The 20,399-nt window shown below is 38.0% G+C and overlaps 1 long non-coding RNA gene and 4 pseudogenes across 2 annotated transcripts in view; 3 read left to right on the top strand and 2 right to left on the bottom strand.

Annotated features, from left to right (window-relative positions):
- Positions 1-20,399, bottom strand: part of LOC149044143 (uncharacterized) — a 280,943-nt pseudogene that overhangs the window by 35,830 nt on the left and 224,714 nt on the right.
- LOC149044147 (uncharacterized) lies at positions 1,645-2,870 on the top strand (annotated as a pseudogene).
- LOC149044148 (uncharacterized) lies at positions 4,976-7,862 on the bottom strand. Its single transcript, XR_016187650.1, has 2 exons — positions 6,813-7,862; positions 4,976-5,100 (listed from the first exon to the last, which is right to left on the bottom strand). It is a non-coding gene; the product is annotated as an uncharacterized LOC149044148 (long non-coding RNA).
- On the top strand, positions 16,319-17,935 carry LOC149044149 (uncharacterized; annotated as a pseudogene).
- LOC149044150 (uncharacterized) overlaps positions 18,167-20,399 on the top strand; it is a 2,519-nt pseudogene continuing 286 nt past the window's right edge. Inside the window, exons 1-3 of the transcript XR_016187838.1 lie at positions 18,167-19,359; positions 19,770-20,099; positions 20,256-20,399. The exon at positions 20,256-20,399 is cut by the window's right edge and continues 286 nt beyond it. The product of XR_016187838.1 is annotated as an uncharacterized LOC149044150 (transcript). The remainder of the gene's footprint in view (positions 19,360-19,769; positions 20,100-20,255) is intronic.

Below are 20,399 nucleotides of genomic sequence, written 5' to 3' on the forward strand. Positions count from 1 at the left end.
ATTTTCGAAGATAGGAAATCTTTTCTGCTTTAGATGAAGTGTAAAATGTCAGCATCAGTTGAAATCATATTCTTTTTAGCGTTACTGATAATTTTGGTTTGGGAAAATGAGCCAAAATTGAAAGAAACGACGGTAAACTACTTCGCCGGTCGATTGAAGAATATACACCTGTGAACAGCGAGTCAATAAAACAATACGCCAGAAGCATATGGGCTTCTCTTATATCTTCTCTTGAAGTTGCCAGGTATGACTGCTTACCCGGCTGTTTTTACTAAACGTTTCAACCTCCTCAATTTAGTGTAGAAATTAAAAAGAAAAGTAATTACAGGTTCAAATTCGTGTTTGAACCTGTAATTTTTTTTAACTTTTTCTCTTTTGGCTATTGTTTCGTGATTGTTCTCTAGCTGGAAATACACGGAGTCTTTTAAAGATTTTTTGGTTATTTGATTCGGTAACCTCTGCTGTAACTGCATATAATGTGGGCGTCTTTAAGAAAACTTGAGATACATGAAATACCTGGATTTCATTTTTACATCACAGAAATAAATTCCAAACATCAATCAAGTTTTCTCTTAGTTTAAAAGTTCAGTTGATGTTGTTATTGGTTATATCAGATAGGTTGAAAGTTTTTTAGATGCTGTTTTCTCATGTTTGCAAATAATTGAATTTACTGGAAGGTGGAGTTGTTGCATGATGTTAACATGAAACACAGCAATAAATTTTATTGATATATAAAAAGTTTTCATTTGACTATCTACTAGCAGTTCTATGTATTATATTTCAACTCAACCATTTTCCACAACCTATCAACACCATCACAAAATAATTAGGAAATGGAAAATTTGTTGAATATACCCCGTGTAATAAGCTAACTGGATTGAGGGGGTGTTGGCAATGTGTTGATGAGGTTTGGCTGTCAAGGCAAATGAAACTGAGGATTTTAGTAAGCAGTGCCTTTTTTCAACGCAGGAAGCTATCATCCTGAAGCCATACTTGTGCCTGGTCACTCATTCTTCTTCTGATAAACTAGTTTTAAGAAGGATACAACACTTTATTTCATAAATTTGATGCATAGTCTGTGCACAAAACGTTAATTTGACTATACTTTTATAGCCAATAGCAATCCCTACACATAATAAAATGTTAGGAGGATCAGAGGAAAAACTGATGTGCTATACATCAGCATATTTCATGTAATTATTTCAATTAATGAATATTAACTGATACCAGGAGATCTAAGAATATTTAAAAGAAAATAAAATTTTGTTGAAAAATTAGAATTCAGCATAGGCCAGATGAATAAGATTCTTGGAAAATGAAACGTGTACTATTGAAAAAGCTAGGCAGATACTACACCTGCCTATATCTGTGCAGCATATAGTAAAGTCATTCGAAGTAGTCATTATACTGATTTTATATGTTGAAAACACACATACATGCAGATTTCCTATAAAACTGTAGTTCAAGCCTGTGATGACTTCAAAATGTTTATGCACACCTCAAAAGGAGAACAAATAAATCGCAAGTTTCTATTTATTAAGTTTAGGTTAGTTAGGTAAAATCGAGTCAAATATTCATACGAAAACAGGTTCAAGAAATTTTTACAACCAATTTATAAAGTTAGCCTTCCTGGTCAGCGGTCAGGAAGTATGGCGGACGTGTTTGTAAATGTCTTACAATTTTGTCGAATTTTTTGTCGAAGTTTGTGAGTCTCATTACAGTTTTTTCGTTTTAAACGCAAGGAATCATGCCTAATATTACCACGGAAAGGCTTGAAAAGATTTTAGATGAAAAACTAACCCAATTTCTGAGCAGCTAAAGGAAGCTTTGGCGACGGTGAAAACGTTGAATACGAAAATTGAGCAGATGGAAGACACTTTCGAGACGCTTCAAGAAGAGAATAAGGCACTTAAGCAAGAACAGGTTAGCCTCAAAGCCCAAGTGTTAAGATCTGCAAACGACCTGAAGTTAGTACAAAAGTCTCTTAATGACTTAGAGCAGTACACTAGAAGAGACTGTCTTGAAATCCGTGGTATTCCTCTTCCAGAGGATTCGCGGGTGGAAGATACTAACGACATTGTGCTTCAGTTGAGCCAGAAGATGGGCATTCCGTTGGAAAGAAACGATATATCTGTTAGTCATCGAATTCGGAGTAGTAGGGCTTCAGTGGATCCTGCCATAATAGTAAAGTTTGTCAGACGAGAAATGAGGGAAAGTTTGTATCGGTCGAGGAAAAGGCTGAAATCTATCACCACAACTGACCTTGGCTTCTTTGTTGATAAGAAGATCTTTATCAATTAAAGGTTAACGCCTAAGAACAAGGAACTGTTCAAAGATTGCTTAAAATTCAAGAATGACAAGAGCTACAAGTTCCTGTGGACTAATGCTGGAAAGATCTTCTTGAGGAGGAATGCTGACTCTCCAGTGATACCTATCAACTCTTTTGCTGATATACCACCATCTTAAAAGATAAGTTATATTGAAACTTGCATGTTCTGTGATGGGTGTCCTGATAGAGTTCCTTATCTTGACAGCTCCAATTGTCAAACCAGCTATGCCTCATTACCTTGACTGGATATTGCTTCTCCTATTTCCAACATTGAGCACCTCACTAACTCAGATATTGACGTCCATATGCTCTCTGACTTGAATTTTAATTATTTCACTACACATGATTTTCATGCAAATGAAGATATTATAAATTGTGATAGTTTGTTTTTAGCTCCAGTGACTGCAAATGAAATTGAAGTAGAAATAGCCAAACTTAATGCTAGTAAAGCTGTGGGTCCTTTCAGCATTCCTATTGATATTCTTAAGATTCTTAAGGGTGAGTTATCAGGTCCTTTACAGACTATATTTAATACATCTTTTCTTACTGGAATTGTCCCTGAGAAATTTAAGATGGCAAGAGTAATCCCAATTTTTAAGAAAGGATCTCAGACAAGCTTAAACAATTTTAGACCCATTTCTCAACTCTCTGTTTTTAATAAATTGTTAGAAAAGCTTATGTACAAGCGGATAATTGACTTTCCTAACAAGAGACAACTTATTTATGGTCTAAAGTTTGGATTTCGCTCTCACTAAACTGATCATGCAGTTCTCAGTATTATTGACCAAGTGCAATTAGCCATTGAAGACCATGATTATTCTTGTGGAATATTCCTAGACTTTGGCAAAGCTTTTGATACTGTTAATCACCAAATTCTACTCACAAAACTTGACTATTATGGTATCAGAGGTGTTGTTAAGACCTGGTTTATTTCATATTTAAGTAATAGATCTCAGTTTCTTTCTCTTGGTGCTATCACTTCAGACACTCAGACAGTCTCCTGTGGTGTGCCCCAAGGGTCAGTGCTTGGACCACTTTTATTCCTAATCTATGTAAATGATTTTCATAATTGTTCAACGCTTCTGGATTTCCGTCTTTTTGCAGATGATGCAAATTTATTCTTTCAGCATAGGGATATAAAGATGCTTGAAAGTTTGATTAATTCTGAACTTGAGAAAGTTCTTACTTGGCTATGTGCAAATAAGCTTTCATTGAATATTGATGAGTCAAACTTTGTTATTTTCCATCCAATTCAAAGAAAATTGCCCAAACAGGTCATGTTATATATAAAAAAATCAGATGTTGACCCAGGAAACTTCCATTAGATACCTTGGAGTTTACATAGATTACAATATTAGTTGGAAGATGCACATGACTAATATTTCTAAAAAAATCAAGAGAAGTATAGGCATTCTTTCTAAACTAAGTTATTTCTTAAGTACTAAAACACTACTTAGCCTGTACTATGCTCTGGTTGAGCCTTTTCTCAACTACTGCATAATTGCTTGGGGTAATACCTATCAAACAACTTTGCAACCTTTGTTTATATTACAGAAGGAAGCCTTAAGAATAATCACCTTCTCTAGTTATAACAAACATTCGAGTCCTTTATTTAAAGATCTAAACGTTGTAAAGTTGTTTGACATCATAACCTTTCAACTTGCAGTATTTATGTACAAGTACTTTTAGCTCCTGTTTTTGATCCTTACTTTAATTCTGTTAGGATGATACATAATTATAATACCAGATTATCTAGTAAAATGTCCAAATGCTATTCCAAAAGTCAGAACAAATTATGGAATTTTCAATATAAGATTTCAGGGTTCTAAAGTCTGAAATGATATAAGTGATCACATAAAGCTTCTTCCTTTGAAAAGTTTTAAGAAAAACCTTAAGCTAATCCTTATTGAAAAATACTAATAATTTCTGTAGCCTTCCGTCGTTCTTTACTCTGGTTTTCACAGCGTTTTTGATCTTGTTTGTATGACCTTGAATGTGCACGTCTTTGTGTGTGTATATTATGTCAATACAAAGATCAACAAAGAATGACAGCCACACCAAAAAATCTTTAAAAGAACACCTCCACAATGGTAGGTACACACAACTGACATGTGTGAGTGAAGCATGTCAAGAATTAAGGTATGATTGTCAATTTGCTTTTTATTACTTGCAAACAGATTAGTTCTAGCAGCTTTGAAAGCTTCTGTATCCCCTCTTTCAAAGAAAAGCATTTCCCATGAAAAACATAAAAGACGTAAGCTACAAGTGACAGGTTTTTTCATTGAAAGTATTTCATAGCATCAGATGCTCATCACAATTTTTTTCTTACATTTGAAAGCATTAGAATATTTTAATCATTACAATATCATGAAATCCCCCATTTTAACCCTTTAAGTGCCACTAGTGACCAAGAGAGAATTTCTCCTTACACTATCTATGCAACATCAAGCAGACAAGTCATGAGAATAAAGAAAAAATATTAACTAGGGGATTATTAGTTGATCCAATTCCAAATTCTCCAAAATAATATCACATAAATTGTATGGCAGACAGTAAGGAGAATTACTAAATAAAGGAAATCTTGGGAGTTTAAGAGGTCCTACGCCTAAGAAACGACCGATGATTTCTGACTAAAAATTAAAATCGGCCGATTTTTATCTTCCAACTGGAGGTTACCTAATACTATTTAAAAATGAATTTCTTTTGCTTCAGTTTCGCTTTAAACCAAAAATGTCGAGCCGCGAACTTGTTACGTCTGATAGCAGCAAAATCTGTCCCAAAATATCAAAAACCCATTAAAAAATCACTATTGCAACAAAATAATGAGAAAACTACGCAGTTATGAAGAAGAAGGCCCTTTAATGCAATATCATTCGATAAACATCAAAAAACTGCAGAAGCAAATGAATAAATTTTTAAATATTGCATATCAAATTAGATGGAGCGTTGGAGATGATTTTAAAATAATTATTTCTACAAAATTCCAACGCTATTGAAAGCAATCACAGTAATGAATCAGACATTGGAAGGATATACATTATGTTTCTGGAAAAACATTTTTCGGCCAAAGTATATTGACCTTGTACGAAGCGTTCAAAGTTGCAGTGTTACCGTAATGTTGCTACTTCGGCGAAACAATTCTCTGCTGCCAATACGTCCAAGGATAGCGTGGTTAATGTCACTTTGAACCCTGCTTCAAACCTGCCTATCAATCCAATTGTTTTAAAACTTACGCTGTTGAAGTCCTAAATGTAATAACTGTCCTAAATGTAATAAAGTCCTAAATGTAATAACATTTGGTCCTAAATGTAATAACATTTGGTCCTAAATGTAATAACATTTGGTCCTAAATGTAATAACATTTAGCCCTAAATGTAACTAGACCCTGTGAGCAGGGTAACTGGGATACCTGGATGGTACTGGATCCTTGGAATCAAGTGTAGTGATACTACGGGTGTCGGACTAGTATACTGAGATAGTGCGCTCAAGTCTGGCCAAGGGCATACACCTATTTCAAAACATAGGCATGCTATGCATGCAAGAGTTACTTTTTTTGTGGGGTGGGTGGATTACTTGAAACATTGTGAGTGATGTCTACATTCTTACAAAAGGAGAGAAGAATATTATTGTGGGAAAGAACGAAAATGTCGAATTACCTCATTCACAGGTATTTTGTGGTAGATTATGTGTGTTTTGCAAATAAATGTAACCAAAAATAAACTGTATTGGTGCCACGGATACCTGTTAGTACAAAATGCAGACAGCAGACTGCAGACCGGATACAAAATATAGACTGCAGACTGCAGAGTGGGTACAAAATGCAGACTAAGAATCTGAAGAGTTTTTACGTCTGGTATATAATAACATGTCATCTTACAGCTTACCGAGCGTCACGCAATCGCTTTTCTGCAATCCGCCTTCACGATTATTTGCACTATTGTGGAATATTCCTGGCCCATTTCTTGATGAAAATCGATCGCAATGTTATTTCAAGCCTTCAATATAGTCGTGTTACTTTGCGCGCGAGTTGGTTGGTGTGATGTCTGTACAGATTTTAACAACGTAATAAAAGTAGATGATGTGAACAACAATGATGGTAAAGCAAGCTTAAAACGGCAGAAATCGCCAGAAAATACAACGGATACACAGGGTATGAGTAAGTTTTATTGATTTTACGAGAAACATTTTCATATTTCGAAATATGTATCGTTGTAAATCGACCATACTTCGTTCCCTGTACTATTCCTTATAACGTGCAGTTTCTCTCGTAACTTAACACCGAGTCACACAACGTGTGACGCGTTCATGAATTAATCGTTGGCTTTTTCTCAAGACTTGAGCTTGGGCCGCTTGTGACAAGACAATTGCGTAAACAATATTTAACATAACAACATTATACACAAAAAAACACAGGGTTTTGGATCACGTATTTATTAAAAAAGAATATCCATACAACTACAATGAAAACAAACATAAGATTCACCTTTCTGATCGTGAAATTAATACCATTCGTACTGTTATCGTAGCGACGTTCCTTGCCATCAAGTGAATCCAACATGTCGTCTTTCTTCACAAGCAGTTGGCATCCCATATAGTTATGTTCTTCAGTCTCACGGTAGTAGCGTTGTTCAATAGATTGCATAGAGTATATGCAGTTTGGTTTCAGATTTCAGATTTTGCTTTTTAGTACAAGTGAACGTTTTTCAACTAAGACATTGACATATTTAGCATACAAGGCATTCAAGGCTTTCATGGCTTTCAAGCGTTCGCGACTCAATACGTTCCAAAATTACCACTCAATAACATCTTTCAGTGTGGATTAGCCGCGATTAATACGACTTGTATAAGCGTCTGTAAGTATTTTGCGCGTTTGCGCTATAATGCTTTACGAGATCGCAATCCAAATACGTTGAAATACAAAATAACTGACCAAAGTGTTTCATAAGCAAAATCTCGTGTTCGTCATGTGACCCGGCCCTGTCTTTGTATGACAACGTCAATCATCATCAAGATAACACGCGTGATCAGCATGTGAACACCTCATTGGATCACAGTTAGTTGTCATGGTGTTGAGGGATAACACGCGTGATCAGTATGTGAACACCTCATTGGATCACAGTTAGTTGTCATGGTGTTGAGGGCCCAATGACCTCTGGGTACTATTGCGCAATTTTTCCATTTTGTGGCGGAGGAAAAAAAAAAAAATAAAAAAAATAAAAAGAAGACGACAAAAAAACTAGACCCTGTGAGCACGGTAACTGGGATACCTGGATGGTACTGGATCCTTGGAATCAAGTGTAGTGATACTACGGGTGTCGGACTAGTATACTGAAATAGTGCGCTTAAGTCTGTCCAAGGGCATACACCTATTTCAAAACATAGGCATGCTATGCATGCAAGAGTTACTTTTTTGTAGGGTGGGTGGATTACTTGAAACATTGTGAGTGATGTCTACATTCTTACAAAAGGAGAGAAGAATATCAATGTGGGAAAGAACGAAAATGTCGAATTACCTCATTCACAGGTATTTTGTGGTAGATTGTAAATAAATGTAACCAAAAATAAACTGTATTGGTGCCACGGATACCTGTTAGTACAAAATGCAGACAGCAGACTGCAGACCGGATACAAAATATAGACAGCAGACTGCAGAGTGGCTATAAAATGCAGACTAAGAATCTGAAGAGTTTTTACGTCTGGTATATAATAATATGTCATCTTACAGCTTACCGAGCGTCACGCAATCGCTTTTCTGCGATCAGCCTTCACGATTATTTGCACTATTGTGGAATATTCCTGGCCCATTTCTTGATGAAAATCGATCGCAAAATTATTTCAAGCCTTCAATATAGTCTTCTTATTTTGCGCGCGAGTTGGTTGGTGTGATGTCTGTACAGATTTTACCAACGTAATAAAAGTAGATGTTGTGAATAACAGTAATGGTAAAGAAAGCTTAAAAACGGCAGAAATCGCCAGAAAATACAATGGATACACAGGGTATCAGTAAGTTTTATTGATTTTACAAGAAAAATGTTCATATTTCGAAATATGTATCGTTGTAAATCGACCATACTTCGTTCCCTGTACTATTCCTTATAACGTGCAGTTCCTTTCGTAGCTTAACACCGAGTCACACAACCCGTGACTCGTTCATGAATTAATCGTTGGCTTTTTCTCGAGACTTGAGCTTGGGCCGCCAGTGACAAGACAATTGCGTAACAATATTTAATATAATAACATTATACACAAAAAAACACAGGGTTTTGGATCACGTATTTATTAAAAAAGAATATCCATATAACTACAATGAAAACAAACATAAGATTCACCTTTCTGATCGTGAAATTAATACCATTCGTACTGTTATCGTAGCTACGTACGTTCCTTGCCATCAAGTGAATCCAACATGTCGTCTTTCTTCACAAGCAGTTTGCATTCATTATAGTTATTTTCTTCAGTCTCACGGTAGTAACGTTGTTCAATAGATTGCATAGAGTATATGCATTTGGTTTCAGATTTCAGATTTTGCTTTTGACAACAAGTGGACGTTTTTTGTATATGCATCTGTAAGTATTTTGCGCGTTTGCGCCATAATGCTCCGGGAGATCGCAATCCAAATACGTTGAAATTTATAAGCAAGATCTCGTGTTCGTCATGTGACCCAGCCCTGTCTGTACATGACAACGTCAATCATCATCAAGATAACACGCGTGATCAGCATGTGAACACCTCATTGGATCACAGTTAGTTGTCATGGTGTTGAGGGATAACACGCGTGATCAGCATGTGAACACCTAATTGGATCACAGTTACTTGTCATGGTGTTGAGGGCCCAATGACCTCTGGGTCCTATTGCGCAATTTTTCCATTTTGTGGCGGAGGAAAAAAAAAAAAGACGACAAAAAAACAAAGGCATTTTATGACTGGGCTACCACAGGTATCCCAGTAACAAAGGCATTTTATGACTGGGCTACCACAGGTATCCCAGTAATAAGCCTCCAATGCCATCGTTTATCTCCTTCAGAGCACTGTTGTTATGGCGGACATCCACATTGAGATGTTAATGACAGCTGTTGCAGCAAAAAAACCGCTGACCAGTATACATGTCGCATTACGGGCTCGCTGATATCAATCAGCGTCTTTCTACTTGCTAGACATAAGAAATATCAGAAGTCGAAGTATGGTCCATAAAGCGGTTTATTGATCGAGTTGAAGAAAATCATTTCCAGCCCAAAGTGGGCTGGTGCTTGGCTGGGAGCTCAATAGGATGGAATCGATTGGTACGTAATCATTAAGACTTTTTGGAAAAGAAATTGACTACAATTGATGATGAACTGGCATGCTATTGTTGATGTTATCGTTCGTGTTAAAGTCTGTTGTAGTTATGCACCATTTTAGAGCAGTTTGAATGATTTCTCTGTGTCGCATGTTAATCCAAAAGAAAATTTTTATTATCAGTAGCGTAACTGAAATTTTGCACATCAATGTTATTCAATTGTGTCAATTGATTTTAATGAAGCATTTGAGTTCATTTTTAAGAATGACTATCCTGATTTATTCAATTTTGAACTTCTAGCCCTCTATGGCTTTACTCCACCTCAGGAATCAGTTCATGTATCATGTGACTTGTGACGCTTGCGACGAAAGACGAAACTTCGAGGAGTGTCGCTAAGGCGTGTTTTCTAAGTGTCGCTGATGTGGGACTATTTTACAGGTCGTAGTGAAACCACGAAAACCAAGATGACGGTTAACGGTGTTTATTTAGATCACGATCGTAAACTGAAATTACAATAATATCATAACGAATGCATGAATCTACTTGAATTGGAGCGAAAGGCATGAAAGAAACGCTTTACGTGCCTATGTCGATAACGCGATCAAAATAACAACAATTAACGTGAATTAACATAAACAAATCTTAAAAGGCTAAATCAAAACTACTCGAGATTCAAAGATTGGCTACACGATGAACATTTGCGGCTGATTAACAGCCCAAAGACTAAAATGTGGGCGTTGATCTCAAACTCTTTTGATTTCAAGATGATTAGTTGTACTATATGCATTGTACAACACAGTACATATGTGCGCTATCGCCCAAGGTGAAAAACTAAACTTAAACACATTGAAATAAAACTAACAAAATCACTTACATATCGGTCCCGCTTGTGCCAAAGGTTTGGAACGAAAGAACGAAGGTACTGCTATTCAAGGCGAAATCTTGCGAAACTCTGGCTTAAAGGGACGCTAATTTAGGTTTTATATGCGCGTGGTGACGCTAAAAGATCCGATTACAAACCAATGGGAAAAAGATAAACATTGTAACTACGATCGTAACTAGGCACACAAAGTAATTGATAATTGATCTAATAAAAAAGAAACTGTTCTTTTGTTCGATATCCTTAAAATGACTATAAGTGGAAACTGTTGAGCATTCTTTTTTCATTCATTTATTTACCTGTTCATTTTCTCCCCTCACGGCAGGGAGAAGAGATGAAGACAAAAAATGAAATATAAACTTGAGATCAACTGTAGAATATATTTTTCCCAATATTTCGGTTCGGGAACTGATGAACCCGTCATAAGGTGCCAAAGGAAAAAAAAATGAATGGTTCATTAAACCGTCAACTGACCATCATGTGTTGAATGTTGTAACTCAATGGTTCAGTTTGACTCTTACGTAGAAAAAAGGCAACATGTCGAGACCTGTGATCGTGAAATGGGATGGCATATGATTGGTTAGTAGATATCTTGCTCTGTAAGTCACTTTATCATATAGCTAACAGCGCACGCGGGCAAGATGAAGTGAATCCTGTGTTCTGATTGGCTATCTGAGTGGGCATGATAGGCCCACCCTCACCCGCTCGGGATTCCCCGTATTGATCCCACGCAAGAAAACTTGCAAAGTTCGTAACTTTTGGACAATGTTTGCATATACATAGAAAAAGACAAATGACCCTCTTGGGTTTATTGTGCTGCAAACACAGTTGGCTTTCACTATCGGCTCTCGAAATAAACAGGCCATTCTTGATTCTTATCAAAGCGAAATATTTTGCTATACAATGAATCCTTTAATGATTAAGCCAAGAGAATACAAACTCTCTTGACCAAGCTTGTATGGTCAAGATAACTGGATGTTAGCCTCGTTATTTTTCTACTTTTTTATTGACCGAGACTTCGTCTCAGTCCATAAAAACGCAAAAAAAAAAAAGAACTCGGCCAATATCCAGCCATTTGGACCTCACGCTTGGTCAATAACGCATATGAATATATTTTATGCAGACCCGTACAAATCCGGCAAGGGAAGACAGTACAAAAAATGCCCTTTCGAGCCCAGAATTTGTCTAACGTATAAGTCGGTGAACTTCCTTTTCCTTGTAATTCGGTTCATGAAGTGTTAACTTCAGCCCTGATGACAGAAGTATATCGTCAAAATCTGTTACACTTACGAGTCTGAGCCAATGATATAAAGAGAGCTATTGGTCAACGTTCTCATTGCTTTTGCGTCCGTCAATTTGATGCCAAAAAAACATCAGTATCACGAGTACGGTTTTGTAGCCAATGTTTCTCAACCTACGTCTTTAGCAAATAAAAAGACGCTTATTAATATTAGTGAGCCCGCAATATCCATGAATATTGGACAGAGGATTCTTTGGTGCAACAGCTGTCACTTTGACATCTCAATCTTAGCGCAGTTAAACGATTACATAGGAGGCTTATTACATTTAGGACCGAACGTTATTACATTTAGGGCTTTATTACATTTAGGACCAAATGTTATTAAATTTAGGACAGTTATTACATTTAGGACTTCAACATACGCTAGCCCCACATTTTAGTTCCGCAGTTTTTTCTCTAATGTCTATGGCCCATGGGACCCAGTTCACTTGATATAGCACAGAAAAAGCTTTACCTCAATAGCAGTTGGAGTGGCGTCAGTTGAAATGTGAGGGAGAAATCACAACTTAAAGTCGAGCTGCGATGACCTATTTTGGAACGGTTGAGGACCCACATGCTACCAGTTCATGTAAATTTGAGGTATGTGTGATTATCTTTTTGGAAAAACAAAAACGTTAAGGCAAACCTCGAGCCAGCTATCGATATTCTTAGTATTGCTAAAGGTCCTTCTGTTTTTCGTTTCAGCTCGTGGATGATCATTTTTCCTTCTTGAGAACAGTCTATCGACTTTATGATAAAGGACTGTCGAGTAGGACGTTCTTACAAAAGCTATTTCAAAACTGAGCTTTCGGTTTAGTTTAAAATAAGATCGATCGGGACTCTGAGGAAATTCATCCCAAAAAATTGCAGACGAGATTGAAGTAAATATGTTATTTTATCGGTCACTTCCTTCCACTAGGTTTCTTTTAGACATCTCATCGGAAAGGGATCGAGTAAATAGCTCTTAAGAGGCTGTCCGCGTAAGAACGGATAAGGCAAATTTCGGTCCAGCACCGATTTCCCTAAGTTTTTCAGTGAAAGTCAACAATTCTATCCCATTTATAAATATCACAATTGTTTTGACCAATTTTATTTATTTTTATTTTTTACGAGACATTTTTAAAGGTCACCCCAAACTGCTCAATTTGTCTTCTGTGACCCCTATAATTAAGCTATAAATATCGAGCGCTACCAAATCCTTATTTCCCAGTCTACAAAGCTGATTATTTGACATATTTAAGAATGGCTTTATTTCAATACTTCAACGGTTTCATACTTCAACGATTGCATTCTGTAAAATTTTTTACCGAGTTATGAAACTTTCAAAATACCTTATCGTGAGCATTAAAATTTGTGAGGAGTGAGGTACATGCGGTTGAAAGCTATTTTCTCTTATGTGGGACCTGATCTAGAGTCAAGTCTATTGCAGCTTAAAAGTACTTAGATAGAGCAAGTTAAATATAGAATAAAACTTTTGGGCACTCCTCATCCTGCGCCGTAGAGAGCTTTGTGAATTTAATAAACATTCGCCGTCTTGATCGAAACCAACGATAACGCAGTCCGATCAGCAGACAGTTGTAAAGCTTAACAGCCCTAAAACACTTAAAGGTGCAGGAACAATTATCTGATGGAGTATCAAGATCGATATTAATCATCATTTTGGCCTTTTTTAAACGAGATGGCTCAAATATTCCAGAAAATACTTTTTAATCCCTATATGCAAATTAACTGCAGCCTCCTGGCTGCAGCGATCGCGTTTATACGATACACGTCACAAACAGATTCCGTAACAACATTTAGCTATTCAAAGAAGTGTTTTTAAGAATTTGGAAACTCAATAGTTGTATTCTTTCTTGAATGCATTACGTAAATTTCAAGAGCCATTTTCTTTGAACACAATGCGCTAACGGAATCCAGTTTGTTTTGATAAATAAAGTTGTTCTTTTCGCTCAAGTGTTTTTATCTCGTTCAAAAACTCATTAATAATTCATAAGCCCATTAACCTATCAAATGGTAGATAATACATCACGTGCAGTGACTTTATATCGATAAACCTCATCCTTATTAGTATGCGGTGTTTTATCAGAGATAAAGACACTGCACGTGACTTATGAATATTAATTAATTATCAACACAGAAACTGACACAACAAATGGTGGGAACATATTTAATGTTCTTTCAACATATTTCACACAGTAAATTTACTTTTGCGCCAAATTATACACATCTGGAAAAATTCTCTATTCCATTAGTACAGTAATCTGGTAAAAGCATATTAGACAATACATCATCTGAAACTTCGAAAAGCTCTGGAACAGGACGCCATGTCCTCTTCGGTTAGTAGAAGAAAAGTACAAAACACGCGTGAGATTTGATTTTCTTGCATACTAATTTAATCCGTAATGTTTTTCTCGTATGCTAATTTCTAACGTTCACAAAAGTATAATTGTTATGAACTCTCTTGACACACGCTTTTCCAAGAATGTTTTTGAAGCCGTTCAAAAAACTCGCAGCACGTGTTTTATCGGGTCAAAAACCACTCGGCTACGCCTCGTGGTTTTAAACCCGATAAAACACTCCTGCTCGTTTCTTAAACATTACATAAAACACGGTCCGATAGTTTATCAATATCAGGACCGAGAACCACCTTAAAATCAAGTAGTAAATAATGAGAGGTTGGTTTTTACATTACAAATAAGTATCATATCACGTTTACACCGTTGTATTTGAGATATAGGTGTGCTGAAGAACAAACAAGGAGGGAGAGCTTTCTTGCGGTTAATAAATTACCGTATGCAAATTAGCTACAGAAAGTTATGTAATGTGTAGTCCAAGACACATTTTTTTTTGGCGTTTTCTTGATGACGAAGAGTTGTGTTTTTCTTTTTTTTTTTTTTTGTATTGCAGGAATTTTTTCGGTTTTTCATGACAACATTTTGTATTATATTTTTATGACCATTTTCATTTTCTACGAGGCGCCAAAGAAAGAGCCGTGTGTTTCTGTTTCACCTAATTCAATTACTGATTAATTTTGATAAAGAAATTCGACGGCAGCTACATTTCCTTTCATTACAAGTACATCTCTTCAAAAAGACACGAAATGTTTTTTCCTTAAAGCTTATTAAAGTAAAAACTTTTCAACTTTTCTGTGTGGTATTTCTATTTTTTGCGAAAGAATATTTGGCAAACTTGTTTATTTCTTCCTAATTCAATTAAAAACTGTCGAGAACAGAAAGATTTTTCGGCAAGATTTTCAGACAAATCCGAGACAGTGTTTCTTGGGACGTTTTCTTTGCCAGCACTAAAAATGTCTGCAGTCCCCCCCAAATTGTTCTCTTTACGAAATACTTCAAAGTCCGTGCGGTTCTAGTAGGGAGGAAGTAGAGCATGTTTTGCTCTCGGAGTGTAACGCAGATATATATCTGCCCATTTGGCTAGCTGCCACTTGTCAAAATGCAGTGAAGTTACGGAGGCCAAGTTAATCATGGCGAGAGCGGGAATTCAGCATTTGTCGAGAATTCAGCTCGAGGGAATGACCATCTGCCCGAAGCACAGACACTTACTGGGAAGATTCTGGCGAGGTCCAAGACCGTGCTAATACCCTGGCCATACTAGGAAAGTTACAAGTGTGGCGGGCAGCCACGTCATAACCTTCCAAATAGCTGACGAAATAAGACTTATATTCAAAGAAATCGTCGCTGTGGGATCACGTAAGTATCAATAGCCTTGTGGCTCTCTCTAGTTCTGTTTCCTCAAATGCCAATACCCCTATAAGTTTTGTTGTAGTTGGTCACATGTCCATTTCCCTTGGTTAATTATTGGTGTCGCAGTCGTAAATACAAAAATGCGCGTTTTAACATCAACCAAGGAAATTTCTTTAATTCTTTATGCTATTGCTACACTAAGACTACTGGGCAGCCTGGCTGGTGGTAATGAAGGAAACAAATATAGTCCTGAGCGGTGAATCTGCATCTCCTTCCCATGCCTCACGCGATGTCGCCCCTCTTTTGCTCGTCTCTATGGTTCGAAAAAACTTTTCCTTCATCTCACACCCACAACGACAAGTGTTACGCACGATAGAGACTATAGGTCTCCTAGATGTGTTTGAAACGCCTAGTATTTCTCTTAGAAATGATTTAGGCTAAGCTAGACGATGACGATGATGAAGACGACGACGATTTATCAGTTGTATTGATGCAATTTTATAGCTGTTTGCATCACTTGCCGGAAGAAGCATTCTGAGAGACTGTTGGGTTTGGGATGGCACAGTTCTACCAAAGGTTCAGTCAACCAGGAAGCTGCGGATTCTGAGAGGTTTGTTGGATATTTTATTGTTTCTAAGATACCTCACCACGCAAGGTGTTTATTCGCATGCCACGTCATACATCGAAAGCGCATGCCAAGTACGAAACTGAGACAAAGATTGTGTTGGTGGCCGCAGATTTAATTTTCTATGGGATAACACAGGTACCCCTCTTTTCCCTTGTGAATCCCTTTCTTTACCGACTCGTTCCTTCGAAGAGACGACATGAAACATATTGAACATGTCCAATAATGTCCGTTCATACCGTCAGTAAGATTGTTTTATCTTATGGAGCGGCCAAAGCTGATGCAAGAACAGCCATAGGAGCACATACTGCTGAAATGGAGACAACGCTATTTCGTCAGATTTCTACCCCTAACAGGAAACCCTTTTCTAGTCCCTGTTGGACTCCAGCAACTCCTGAAGCAACTTTCCGTCAGATCCCCGAAACAGAGATTCTTGGTACTTACAATGCTGCGATGGACGAGGTTGTCAGAAATATTCCTCGCAAGCGACAGCCACTACCATCACAGCTTTTCTTGTGGGAAGAAAGCAGTCCAGCCCAGCGACAGTTCTACATCGAGAAAGCGGTTGAAGACTGTATGCTCGTATGTAATGTGATAGCCCCAAACGACGACAAGACGCTCTTTCACGCCTTATCTTCTCCAGGTGGAGAAATGGATGAGACAGCAGAAGCCGATGATGTGTTGAAATCTTTGATGACCGCTTACAAAAATGCCAAACTGAAACCAAAAGCATCAAGACGCAAATTCTAAGCCTTTATGCGTATAAGTACTCGGTTAGCACATTAAAAGAACTTCACTCGCCATATGGAAAGTTGTCTACACGACGGATACAGAGAGCGTTGTCATGCAAGAACGATAGATCCCGGTCAAGTGCCTGAGGAGAAGATACACCATCGTATTCGCATTGATATGACCAAAGTCGATCATTTCGTTGAGTTCATTAATCGCCCATACTTTTATCAAGATGTGTCTTACGGAACTAAATTCCTTAAGCTAGACAGTGGCGAAACCATCGAGATGCCGAACGTGGTGCGTACCGTGACGCGGTCTACGATGATTAGCCAGTACATACAGTTTTGTCAGGAGAAGTTTGAACCTCTCAGTCGCACCACTTTATTCAAAATCCTAGAAGTCAGACAAGCTTCACAGAGAAAGTCGTTACAAGGCCTCGACAATACTGCTGCCGATGGCTCTGCTGGTTTCCAGAAAATTGAAATGATTTTCGATGATTTAGAGAAAGAAGGAATGAATAGGCAATGGTGCGCTGAGGTTAAGGAAAGGCTTAAGAGTGGAAAACGCTACTTAAAGACCAATTATCGCGTTCACTGCAATCCAGAGGAAGCTTTATGTCCTGATCATTGCCGCAAGTTCTCTTTAAGTGACGAACAAGATCCCGACTTCCAGGAGAAATGCTCCCATCAACACACAGAAAACTGTAACGAGTGTCAAAATCTGCGAAATGTCTTAGATGAAGTCGAAGACAAAATTCGAGGTCCATTTTGGATTCCTTACGGCAGTGAACATCGAGACGATCTGTTATACGACTTCAAACTGGCACAGAGAGATATTTTTGAGCGGAAGGCTCATATTGTTCTCTCTGTAGACCAGGAAGCAGCAAAGCAAGATCAGCTGAAGACGATAAGTACTAATCAGAACTGTGCACTGGTAATAATGGACTGGGCAATGAAGTTCCTTCAGCTGAAATATCGTGAGAAGCAGTCAGATTGGTTTGGCAAGAGAGGATTGAGTTGGAACATCTCGACGGTGATCACACGTGATCCGAACCTTGAAGGAAGACTAGAACTGCGGTCGTATGCCCATCTGTTTGACGCATGCCAGTAGGACTGGTTCGCCGTGTGTTCCATCATAGAAAGCACACTGAGAGAAATTAAGACCGAAAAGCCTCACATCACCTGGGTTTATCTGCAGTCAGATGAAGCTGGCTGTTATCATAATAACTCCCCCATTGCAGCAGCAAGAGGAATTGGTAAGCGGGTTGGTTTAGAAGTTTGTCGGTACGACTTTTCAGAGCCACAATATGGCAAGGATGTATGTGTTAGAATTCTGTGTCCGATGAAAACATGCACCCGACGTTTCTGCAACGAAGGACACGACATTCTATCAGCGGGAGACATGAGGAGGGGACTTTCTGAAAGACCAGTGAAAGGTACATCCGCATGTGTTTGCGAAGTTGACGAGGCGAAGATAACTCTAGAAATGAACGAGATAGATAGTTTTAGCAAGCTTCACAATGACCAGTTTGAGGAGAAAGGTATTCGTGTCTAGAGGTCGTACCGAATAGGGGGTGGCAAGGAAATCTCTTTTGACCAGCTGGTGTTAAAGGGCTAAGGGGACACTGGTATCATTGCTAGTGAAAATTTTTCCCTCTTCATGATGCACGTGTTTATTGATGCTCAGATCCTGTGACAGAGAGTTCAGAAGAAGAGAATGACTGGGAAGACTCGAACATAAGCATGTTTGAATTTCCGAGCCTGGATGCGTGAAGAGTTTCCAAACATTTTCAGAGCTCGAGTCACATTTGGACGTAGGGGATCATTGCGTCAAAGATGAAAGGCCGTCAGAAACGCTCTATGACAAGCTTCGAAGAGATTGGGCAGACAGATTTACTACATCAGTCAACGTCTCTGAAAATGAACCGTCTGAACCTAATATCCACCAAAGTGAAAATGAATCAATACCCGCGTTGCACACTGTCATTATGGGCTGGACCCTACACAGGCCACAAGCAGGATCCATTAGATTCACTGACAAAGTTAAGAAATATCTAACTGCAAAGTTTGACCTAGGGGAACAATCAGGGCTAGAAGCTGACCCTCAGCAAGTCTCAAATGATATGCACAAGACGAGAGATGAGCTGAATAGAAGGTTGTTTGAACGAGACGAGTGGTTGACTAAGAGCCAAGTACAGGGTTTCTTTTCTCGCCTCGCAGCAAGCAGAAGAAGGCAAAAAGCACACTCAGAAATCGAGCACAATCCAAAGGAACTATTTCTAGAGGAAAAAGAAGCTGAAAGACAACAGCTAATGGCGCACATTTCTAACGAACTGAGGCCACAACACCCTCTGTCTTACGACGCCTTTAACTTGTGCGTTTTGCAAGAGATAATAAGCTGAGTCTTTTTAACGTTTCACTGCTTAAAGAAATCTTGCACTTTTTTAAGGTACCATTTAAATCAAGGGACAGGAAAAAAGACCTGATTGAACAACTGATGTCCTTTATACAAGAATGTCAATGCTTTAATGAAGTGTAACACACGGGTCACGGTTGGGACGACTGTAAGTATGGAGCCCTGGCAAATCAATGATAGGGCATTTACAATGAATTTGTTGAGAAGCAATGTGCACCGCCTCTAAGTACCCTGATGTACAGTTCTATATCGATGAATAAGAGCGCTTAAAGCATTAACATGTAAGCAAACCCGTAAAAATCATTTTAAAATTGACGCCTGTTATTTTGTAGTCGTGCCTTTAATTTCAAGACAAAAAAATTATGTACGAACATTTACAAAAGAGACTTTCTCTTTTGTCTCCTCGAAATTTTCTCAATGGTTTATACCTTTAGCTGAAGTTACTAAATTCGCTTACCTACTTTTGGAAACGTTTATTAAATTAAATATACCAGTTTCTATCGGTTGCATAATTTCTCAATTTCTTCAGGGGAGATTTTCATACTCTCGATGGCGAAACATCAACATATCATGATATAAATGCCGAGCTACATTCACCCTATGCAGAACGAAAAGAGACTGGGAGCGATCAACTTGAAAACGAGGCTAGTTGGGCCTTGTTTACTCGTGTTAGAAATATGGCCGCTCATGGCTCTCTAAGTAGCCGTCTTTCTCAGAGCCTTACGGAGGAAGATATCCCCGGAGCATCGCTTCAGGGAAGAAATCCGACTGCTCTTAAAACAGATGAACTTCGCTTTTGGTTAAAATGTCGTGGCGATTCAGCAAAGGGGTTAAAAACAAAGGCACAATTGTCGAAAAGGTAAGTACAGTATTTGTCAGTCGTTCGTGATACTTTTTAGAATTAAAAGAGACTTTGATATTGTAAATGGAGATCAAAAGATTTAGGAGTTATTTTTCTCGATGAAATGTTTCAAAAATGTAATGATTAATAGTTTTTCTACTTTTCATTTTGAAGAGTTCTTGAATATGTTGCGTCTGGTCGTGATAAAGATGTTGTGGATCCCGATAAAAATCTGATATACACGCGTCGAAAGGCGAGACAAGAACAACTCGCTCAAAGTGATGCGATACCTAAGGAAAGTACTGTTAAATTTCCATC

This window comes from Pocillopora damicornis, chromosome 6 (genome assembly GCF_964200805.1).
Source record: "Pocillopora damicornis chromosome 6, jaPocDami1.2, whole genome shotgun sequence".
NCBI classification, from domain to species: Eukaryota; Metazoa; Cnidaria; class Anthozoa; order Scleractinia; family Pocilloporidae; genus Pocillopora; species Pocillopora damicornis.